At 38.8% G+C, this 8,625-nt stretch overlaps 1 non-coding gene across 1 annotated transcript; it reads left to right on the top strand.

The window, feature by feature from the left end:
* The first annotated feature begins 8,047 nt into the window (after positions 1-8,047).
* Positions 8,048-8,154, top strand: LOC127132950 (small nucleolar RNA R71). The gene has a single exon (XR_007806953.1). It is a non-coding gene; the product is annotated as a small nucleolar RNA R71 (small nucleolar RNA).
* The last annotated feature ends 471 nt before the right edge of the window (positions 8,155-8,625 follow it).

Below are 8,625 nucleotides of genomic sequence, written 5' to 3'. Positions count from 1 at the left end.
GAAGCATTGTATGGTAGGAGGTGTAGAACTCCATTGTGTTGGTATGAATCAGGTGAGAGTGTTGTACTCGGACCTGAGATTGTGCAGCAGACGACTGAAAGGGTTAAGATGATTCAGGAGAAAATGAAGATTTCTCAGAGTCGTCAGAAGAGTTATCATGATAACAGGAGAAAGGCACTTGAGTTCCAAGAGGGAGATCATGTGTTCTTGAGAGTTACTCCGACGACAGGTGTGGGTAGAGCTTTAAAGTCTAAAAAGCTTACTCCGAGGTTTGTGGGTCCGTATCAGATTTTGAAGAGGGTTGGGGAAGTGGCGTATCGGATAGCTTTACCGCCGTCGCTTTCTAATCTGCATGATGTGTTTCATGTATCTCAGTTGAGAAAATATATTGCGGATCCTTCGCATGTTGTTCAGTCGGATGATATCCAGGTGAGGGATAATTTGACCGTTGAGGTGTTGCCAATTCGGATAGATGACCGAGAAGAGAAGACCCTGAGAGGTAAGAAGATTGCTCTAGTGAAAGTTGTTTGGGGAGGTCCAGCTGGTGAGAGCTTGACTTGGGAGCGTGAAGATCAGATGAAGGAGTCGTATCCGGCTCTATTTGCTTGAGGTATGTTTTCGAGGACGAAAACTCTTGTAGTGGGGGAGAGTTGTAACACCCCGATTAAAATAAGAGAATTATTTAATTGAGTTAATATTATTTTATTAATTTAATTAAATAAAGTTGAATTATTGGATCATTTTTATTATTATTATAGATGTTATTTATTTTAATAATAATTAAATAAATAAAATAAATGGAATATGAAGAGTGGAAGGGTAAAAGTGGAAATTTGATAAGAGGCCAAAGGGAGAACTCAGAGTTTTCACGTGTTGTTGCCTGAGAGTCAGAGAAAGGGGAGAAACGCTGAAGAGAAAGAGAAGGAAGAGGAAAAGGCCAAAGATTGCTCAGAGCTTCCTTCAATCCAAAGAGGTAAGGGGTCTGAACCTTATTAAATAATAATATGCTGAAAATGGTGAAGTATTAGATGAACGAAATTGGGGTTTTAATCGAAGGAATTCGTAGAAATTATATGCAATGATGTTAGGATTTGTGAAATCGAATAGGAGACTAATTGTATTAGATGATATGAGTGATTTTGTGTGAAATTTGGACTGTGGAGGGATGAATTTGGATAGATCTCGTAGCAGAGGGAGCCATTGCAGATCTGGAAATCTGGTTTCTGGTCATACGCGTATGGCACTAGGCAATACGCGTATGAGATGGCCTGGTACGCGTATGGCACTAGGCAATACGCGTATGGATGAGGAAGATGGGATTTTGAACGTGAAATGGTCTCTGGTGGTACGCGTATGGGGAAGTGATACGCGTAGCATACGCGTATGGGAATGGCCAATACGCGTATGGATTTGGTCAGGCGTGGGCAATACGCGTATGAACATAGGCAATACGCGTATGGGCAGACTTGTGGTCTTTCCTGGGCTGTTGTTGTGCAGTTTCGGTTGTTTAGGCTGAGCGAGGTAACTTAGCTGATGCATAGGATACGAGGGATCATTTCCCGTTGCTTTGAGTGGTATAGGTATTAGTAGAGTGTGATAATACTGTGTTTGATTATGTGGCATGATGTGATATGCTTTTATGATAGAATGTGTTAATGATGATGATAACATGACTATATGATGCTGTTGTTGCTATGTTGATTATGATGCATGCTTGGTGTGCATGCATTCATGAAAGGCCGATGCCTAGTGATGAACGGACTGAGTTCCAATGATGTTGTTGACTCCGGGCTTGTTGAGAGGCTTGGTTCCTTACGGGGAACTCGGATTCTATGGTGATGAATCTGGGAGTGGTGATCCTGTAGTTGGTCACAAAATGGGTATACCGAGTCGTGTTGAGTCATGCATGGGTGTGTGCATTACATTTGATATGTTGTTTTGTTGATGTTCATGAGTATGTTGATTATGATGATTATGATGAGCTGTGTTGGCATATGTGAAATATGTTTATGTTTATATTTCTGTCGCTATACTATTATTTAATAATGTAATTCTCACCCCTTCTGCATGTGTTTATGTTCATCTATGATGAGCAATGTGCAGATAAAGCGGAGTAGATATTGTTGAGGTTCGAGGAATAAGTGTAGAGTTATTCTACAGAGTCGAGTCAAATGCTCTGGTCATGTGACACCGGGATTATGGGATTCGATAGATACTATAATATTATTTACGTTGTCTATGATGACTAATGTTGAAATGTTTTGTTTAGATAATGTTGAAACATTATTATGAATTGTTATATGATGAATTATAATATTTGTGTTGTTGTCCGCTGCGAAGATTTAAATATTAAATAATATATGTTATGTTGAAATGGAATAAGTGTTATGTTGTAAGGAATGTAAACTCTTCTACATGTTGTACTCTGATAATATAATTAAATATGTCGTTCGGGTAGAAGGGTGTTACATTGATAACCTGAATCGTCTGACTTGAGATCTTCAGAATCTTCAGCTATGTAACATAACTTCAGAAGCTTGCCATTCTTCAGAAGTTTAGTGATCAGAGTTACGTCTAGAAGCACGAACTAAGAGAATGTTGCAGCAACAACATATCGTCTCCTCAGAATCTTCTCAGGAGTGAATAAGCATAGAAGCATAAAGATCATTGCAGCAACAACATTAAACATCTTTTAGAACTTCTAATAACTAGCGCAAAAGTAGATTTGCAACTCATTATTCAGAAACTGATGACGTTGCACGTCAAATACTCATAATCAAAACTGACTTTTAAAGCTACACAATAATAAACCATTAGGGTACCAAAATTAATCTCGCACAAATACAACATTGTTATCATCAAAACTCAATGTATATATACAAAACCAAATCTTGTTGTAACACTATAAGGGTAATTATGGTTGTTGTTAATAAATATAATCTTGAGTTTGAAAATTTGAATATCAAGTATAAGGTGTGTCTTTTGAAAAAACATTTATATGGGTTGAAGCAAAGCCATATAAAATGATATTTTCAGTTTGGTGAATTTATTATGAAGCGTTGTTTTGTGAGAAATGGTTATGATAGTTGTGTATACATATGAATTGTAACGATGAAGTAAATATCTACCTATTTCTATTTGTTGATGATATATTGGTGGGAATCTATGGCGATGAAGATATCGATAAGCTCAAGGAAACTTTGAATAGAGATTTTAAAATGAAATATATTGGAAAATATAATAGGATCCTAATGATGGATATCAATCAAACCATGGAAATGTGTGACCAAGCCAATGGAAATACATGACATGATAGCCATGTTGTTGCAGCTGTCAGTTCATTACCATGCTGCACTTTGCCTTGCCTAAAACCTTGTAGTAGCACCATGACCACATAGCCAGTTGATAACCAGTTGAAGATGCTCACACTTGCAGTTTATGGTGGGGATGGCTCATGGAAACTGCAACTGGGAACCTTCCTGCAGCAACAGACCAACACAACCAAATGCAAACAACTCAGTCATGACACATGAGCCCAACACACAAACTTGTAACACATACCAGTTCCTAAGCATACCTGACTGGTTACATCAACAAGACCAAGCCAAACATGTGCTAAATATGAGACTCACTTACCAGATATAAAGTCCAATTGAGGCTGGCCACTAAATGAAATGTCATGCAGCATAAAACAAAACCAAGAAGGACCTCACCTGCTACAGGAACATTGGCCAGGTTAGGGTTTGGAACAGCAAGCCATCAACCTGTTACAAATAGGCAGCATACCACACAATCATCATGCCATTAGCTCAGTGAGACAATCAAATGTAAGGAGCAGTCCAAACTTTGAAATTCCAAACCATTGTCCTGATCTGTAGTGTAACCATCAAATTCATCATGTCATCATCATCATTAGCAGCCATGAGACATCTGCATTGTGGATCCAATGGCTTGCTTCACATGACCCACTCCTGCTTCACCTGTGATTGCACACCGGATGCAATTTCCACAATCAAAATCCATCAATGGACATGCACATCAACAAGGGTTATCATGTGTAAAGAAAGGCCAAGTGAGTATTCCCCTGTACAGCAGGACACAACCAATCCATGCCAAGTCAAGCACATGGTTTTCACCTTGCATTTCAATAAGAAATTAAACCATGATTAGCCACATACCTGCTGAACAGAAAAATGACTTACACAACATGCAAGGTTAAGGATATAGCAACATTGCATCTTCATCACAGTGGGATGCATACCTCACAGTATAACATTTTCCAAGCTTGCTACCATGGCTAACCCTGGTTGGAACATGATAGGCCAAACTTGCTGCAGTAAAAGAAACAAGCAAAGGCAAGGATTTGAATATAGACAGTGGAAATTGAACTCATGACACCTTGGACCAAAGCATAAACCAAGGATCACATTCATCTTTTAAAGTACAAGCACAAGCACACTTATGTTTGATAGTCACCAGTTCAACAAGTTAGATTTGATCCAATCACTCAATCCTAATTCTAATGTTACCTGCTATAACTAGTTGGTGTATCAAAGCCATTAACACTCATTCTCCACCATCCCAAGCTAAACCAAGGTCACTTAAGTTCAACTTGTAACCTGCACAACAGGTCATCAAAATCATTTCAACATAACCTCAATAATTCTAACCTGCAATAGCCAATTAAGTTTCAACTCACTCATTCATTAATCAATCTAAACCAACCTAACTAATTGAGTTTATCACTCATTAACCAACTGAGTTTGCAGTTAACTCAGTGAGTCATGTCCGACTAACTCCTAACCACACTTAATTAACTCCTAACCTCATTCCAAATTTAACATTTTCCAAACCTAAGCTCTATTTAAGAAACTCATCTCTCACATTTTCATCACCCTTGGAAAATCTGTTTGAATTTGTGCATTCTCTCTTGCAATCTCTTCCCTCACCCTACTCAGAGCTCTACTTTCTCCTAAAAGCCATTGAAGCTTCAATTTAGCTTGAGCTAATCCACGACATCCTCACTTTGCACTGTTCCAATTCAGAAGAAGAAGAAAGAGGTGAAAAGAGAAGAAGAAGAAGAAAGAATCAAGCTCAGGGAAATTACCGGTGGATTTTCCGATCATCTTCTCCGGTATGTAATTTTCTTGTTCAGTGTCTTTTTCTTACTTTGAGCACACCAAGTTGTAGTATCTGAGGTAGGAAATGAAAGTCCCATAATAGTATGGATTGATTTGCGCTATACGCCATTTAATTTAACTTTTAGATGGCTAGGGTTCCTCTATTTAGATGCTCGATTCGACCAAGACAAGGACGGTTTCACAATTTCATCCCCATATCCGTGTTTGGCTTGCCATGATGCTTCGATTGATGTTGAGATTTTGACCATAAGCCAACAACGGTGCCGGCAACGGACGCCGATGCGGTGAGCCAAGGTGAACGACGGTGAGGTTGAGCGCGCATTAGAAATCTCATTTGAACTCTGTTGACTTGGACAAGTCAACAGAGGTGTGTGTTTTGGGCTCAACTTCAGTTAGGCCCATGCAATTTGCTTACCATACACTACACATTGCCAATACACCTCCCTGATGATTATGGAAAGAAGTGAATTTTGGGCTTCATCAGGCCCATAGGATCTTTGTTGATTTACCACCCATTTGCAATGTGCAACCCCCTTTTTGAGCGTTTGAAATTCCTATTGGGCTCAGACATAGACCAAGCTCCTTTCTTCATACACCACCAGTTTTTGGAATCGTTTGTTGTGCCAAAAATCCTCAATGGGCTCTTCTTGCAGCCCATTAGCCAGAATTCAGGTTATACCACCTCTCCCATTCACACCTCCTTTCCATTTTTTAATTGTTTTCTTTTATTTTCTTAATTGATTTATTTTATAATTTAATTAGTTTAATTAGCACATTATTAGTTTAATTAGGTTAATCATTGAAATTAGAATTTCCACTAGAATTTAACTAGAATTTCCCTTAGAATTTTAATTAGGATTTTCATTAGAATAATGATTAGGTTTAATTAGGAACCATTATGATCTTGATTGAATTGAGAATCATGACAATTTTTAAAACTAGGTTAGGACCAACTTTAGACCATAAAATTTGACATATTTTGCAATTGACCATTTTGCCCTTATGGGCTTATTTTTGGTATTTTTGTGATAAAATGGCATGATCCCTTTAGGATTAGAATGTGACATAGAATTTAATCACTTCCTTAAAATTTTTGAACTTATACCTAGGACTTTTAATCAATATTTTGACCAATTTGCACATGCTCCCTTAGGACTTCTAACTTAGAATTTTCAATCAACTTCTAATGCATGATCCCTTAGGGTAGTTTCTAACAATTACTAACTTTGATTGGATCCAAATCTAGTTCCCTAAAACAAACAAAAAAACCATGATTAAATTGATCAAAAGCAATTTTTATTGATTAAATCCTTTGAACTTGTATAATCCCACAGTCTAAATTGAGTGACCAAAAGACCCTTGGTCACTTAATAAGACTTTTCTTCCAAGCTGTGGAGCTCAAGGCCTCAAGACAAGGTCTTCAATCAAGGCATCCTCAGTCATACCAAGTAGAGGATTATTCAAGCACATCAAAGGTGGCATCTTCAAGAACTTGTTAAATCAAAGTTAGAATCGTGCGACACGAGCCTTAAGCAATAGAGAAAAAGTGGGACTGGAGTATTCCTACCCCCATTCTGAGTATCTTTGGGTATGGGACGTATGACCCAGCGCTCATCGTATTCACCTCTATTCATAGACTTTAGGACAATTCCAATCATACGATTGACAAGTCTCTCTCTTCACAAAGCAAAAATAAAAAAAGAAAGGATTATCAACAACTTATCAATCATGAATCAAGTTGTACGATACGAGCCTTAAGTAATGGAGAAGGAGTGGGACTGGAGTATTCCTACCCCCATTCTGAGTATCTTTGGGTATGGGACGTATGACCCAGCGCTCATCGTATTCACCTCTATTCATAGACTTTAGTGCAATTCGAATCGAACGATTGATAAGGTTTTCATCTTCGATGCAAGAAACAACTAAAAAGATTCTCCTCTCTCCACTTGAAAGTTAAGACGAGAATTACATGCCACGAGCCTTAAGTGGTAAAGAAGGAATGACACTGGAGCTTTCCTACACTCATTCTGGATATCTTTGGGTGTGAGACGTCTGGCTTGTTGCTTATCGTATCCACCTTTACCCATAGACTTTAGTGTGATTCTCATCCAGTAACTATCAAGTCTCTCCATTCAATTCAAATCATTTTAATCTCAATCATTCATTCCTCTTGCCTCCATTATCTCCTTTTCAGCCCTAGTAGGCTGAACTACGAAAGCTCTGATTTCCTCATTGCACAATGAGGGTACGTAGGCAGAAGAATTCAGATTCTTCGTGAGCTACCCTATTTATCAATCAATCATTCTTCATCCATCTTTTTGAGATCAATCATACTTATCCTTGGATTCCTTGTCTATCGTTTTAGGACGATTTAACGACAATCCACCTTATCAATCGAGAGTTGTTTGGCCTTTAACCTAAACACTTAATTCAGTCTTTCTTTATGGCTTTACCTTATAGTGGCGGCCTGCTAGTCCATGTATCGGTAAATTCCTACCTTGCTCTTCGATTGAGAGTCTATCCTTCTCTTGGATCCAAGATGCTATTCTTATTTGATCTCGAATTATGGATTCCCCAGCAAGTGGTACACTACTCATTGCACTCCAGTACTACAATCCTTCCTTGAAGATATGTTTGTCTTGTGAGTCCCCGCTGCTTAGATAAATGTCCTCTCTCCTTCTATTCTTGTAGTTCCGAACTACGATTTCTCTGACTTTCTCATTGCACGGTGATAATACATAGGCACGAGGATGCGAATCCTTGGCGAGCATACTCCTAATTATTCCTCCTTCGCCTTAGGGTATCACTCATATCTTTCTCTATACATTATCTACCTTCGACCATAAATCATTCACTCAGTGACATATTATCTCTTGTAAAATGTGTGAATGATCACCCTGTCTTCGAGACCGTGATGTGGACATATCCTCGTCATGTCCTTGTATCTCTCCCACGCTTCGTAGAGAGATTCTACATCTTTTTGTCGAAATCCGTTGATTTGAGCTCTCAGCATAGCAGCTTTGCTCGGCAGAAAATATCGGGATAAGAAAACGTTCTTCAATTCTTCCTATGTTGTAACGGAGTTGGAGGGCAAGGATTGCAACCAAGCCCAAGCTCTGTCTCTTAGTGAGAAAGGAAAGAGGCGCAATCTTATCGCATCTTGAGATACACCATTCGCCTTTACAGTATCGGCGTACTGCACAAACTTGGTCAGGTGTTCATTAGGGTCGTCCGTACGGTTTCCAACAAATTGATGTTGTTGGATGACTGATAATAGTGAGGGTTTCAGCTCGAAATCGTTCCGATTGATAGCGGGGGCAGCAATGTTGTTGTGAGGTTCTTGTTGGGAGGGGGCAGCGTAGAATTTTAGAGGACGATTCTGTGGTCCTTCTTCAGCCATGGTTGGTTTTTCTTCTGGTTTAGTAGGAAAGAAGATATCAGGAATATCGTACTTTTGTTGATACTCTAGTATTTGGCGTCTTAT

The sequence above is a fragment of the Lathyrus oleraceus genome, chromosome 3 (assembly GCF_024323335.1).
Source record: "Lathyrus oleraceus cultivar Zhongwan6 chromosome 3, CAAS_Psat_ZW6_1.0, whole genome shotgun sequence".
Taxonomy (NCBI): domain Eukaryota; kingdom Viridiplantae; phylum Streptophyta; class Magnoliopsida; order Fabales; family Fabaceae; genus Lathyrus; species Lathyrus oleraceus.
Note: the sequence above shows the minus strand (reverse complement) of the source record. Positions and strands in the feature narration are given on the sequence as shown.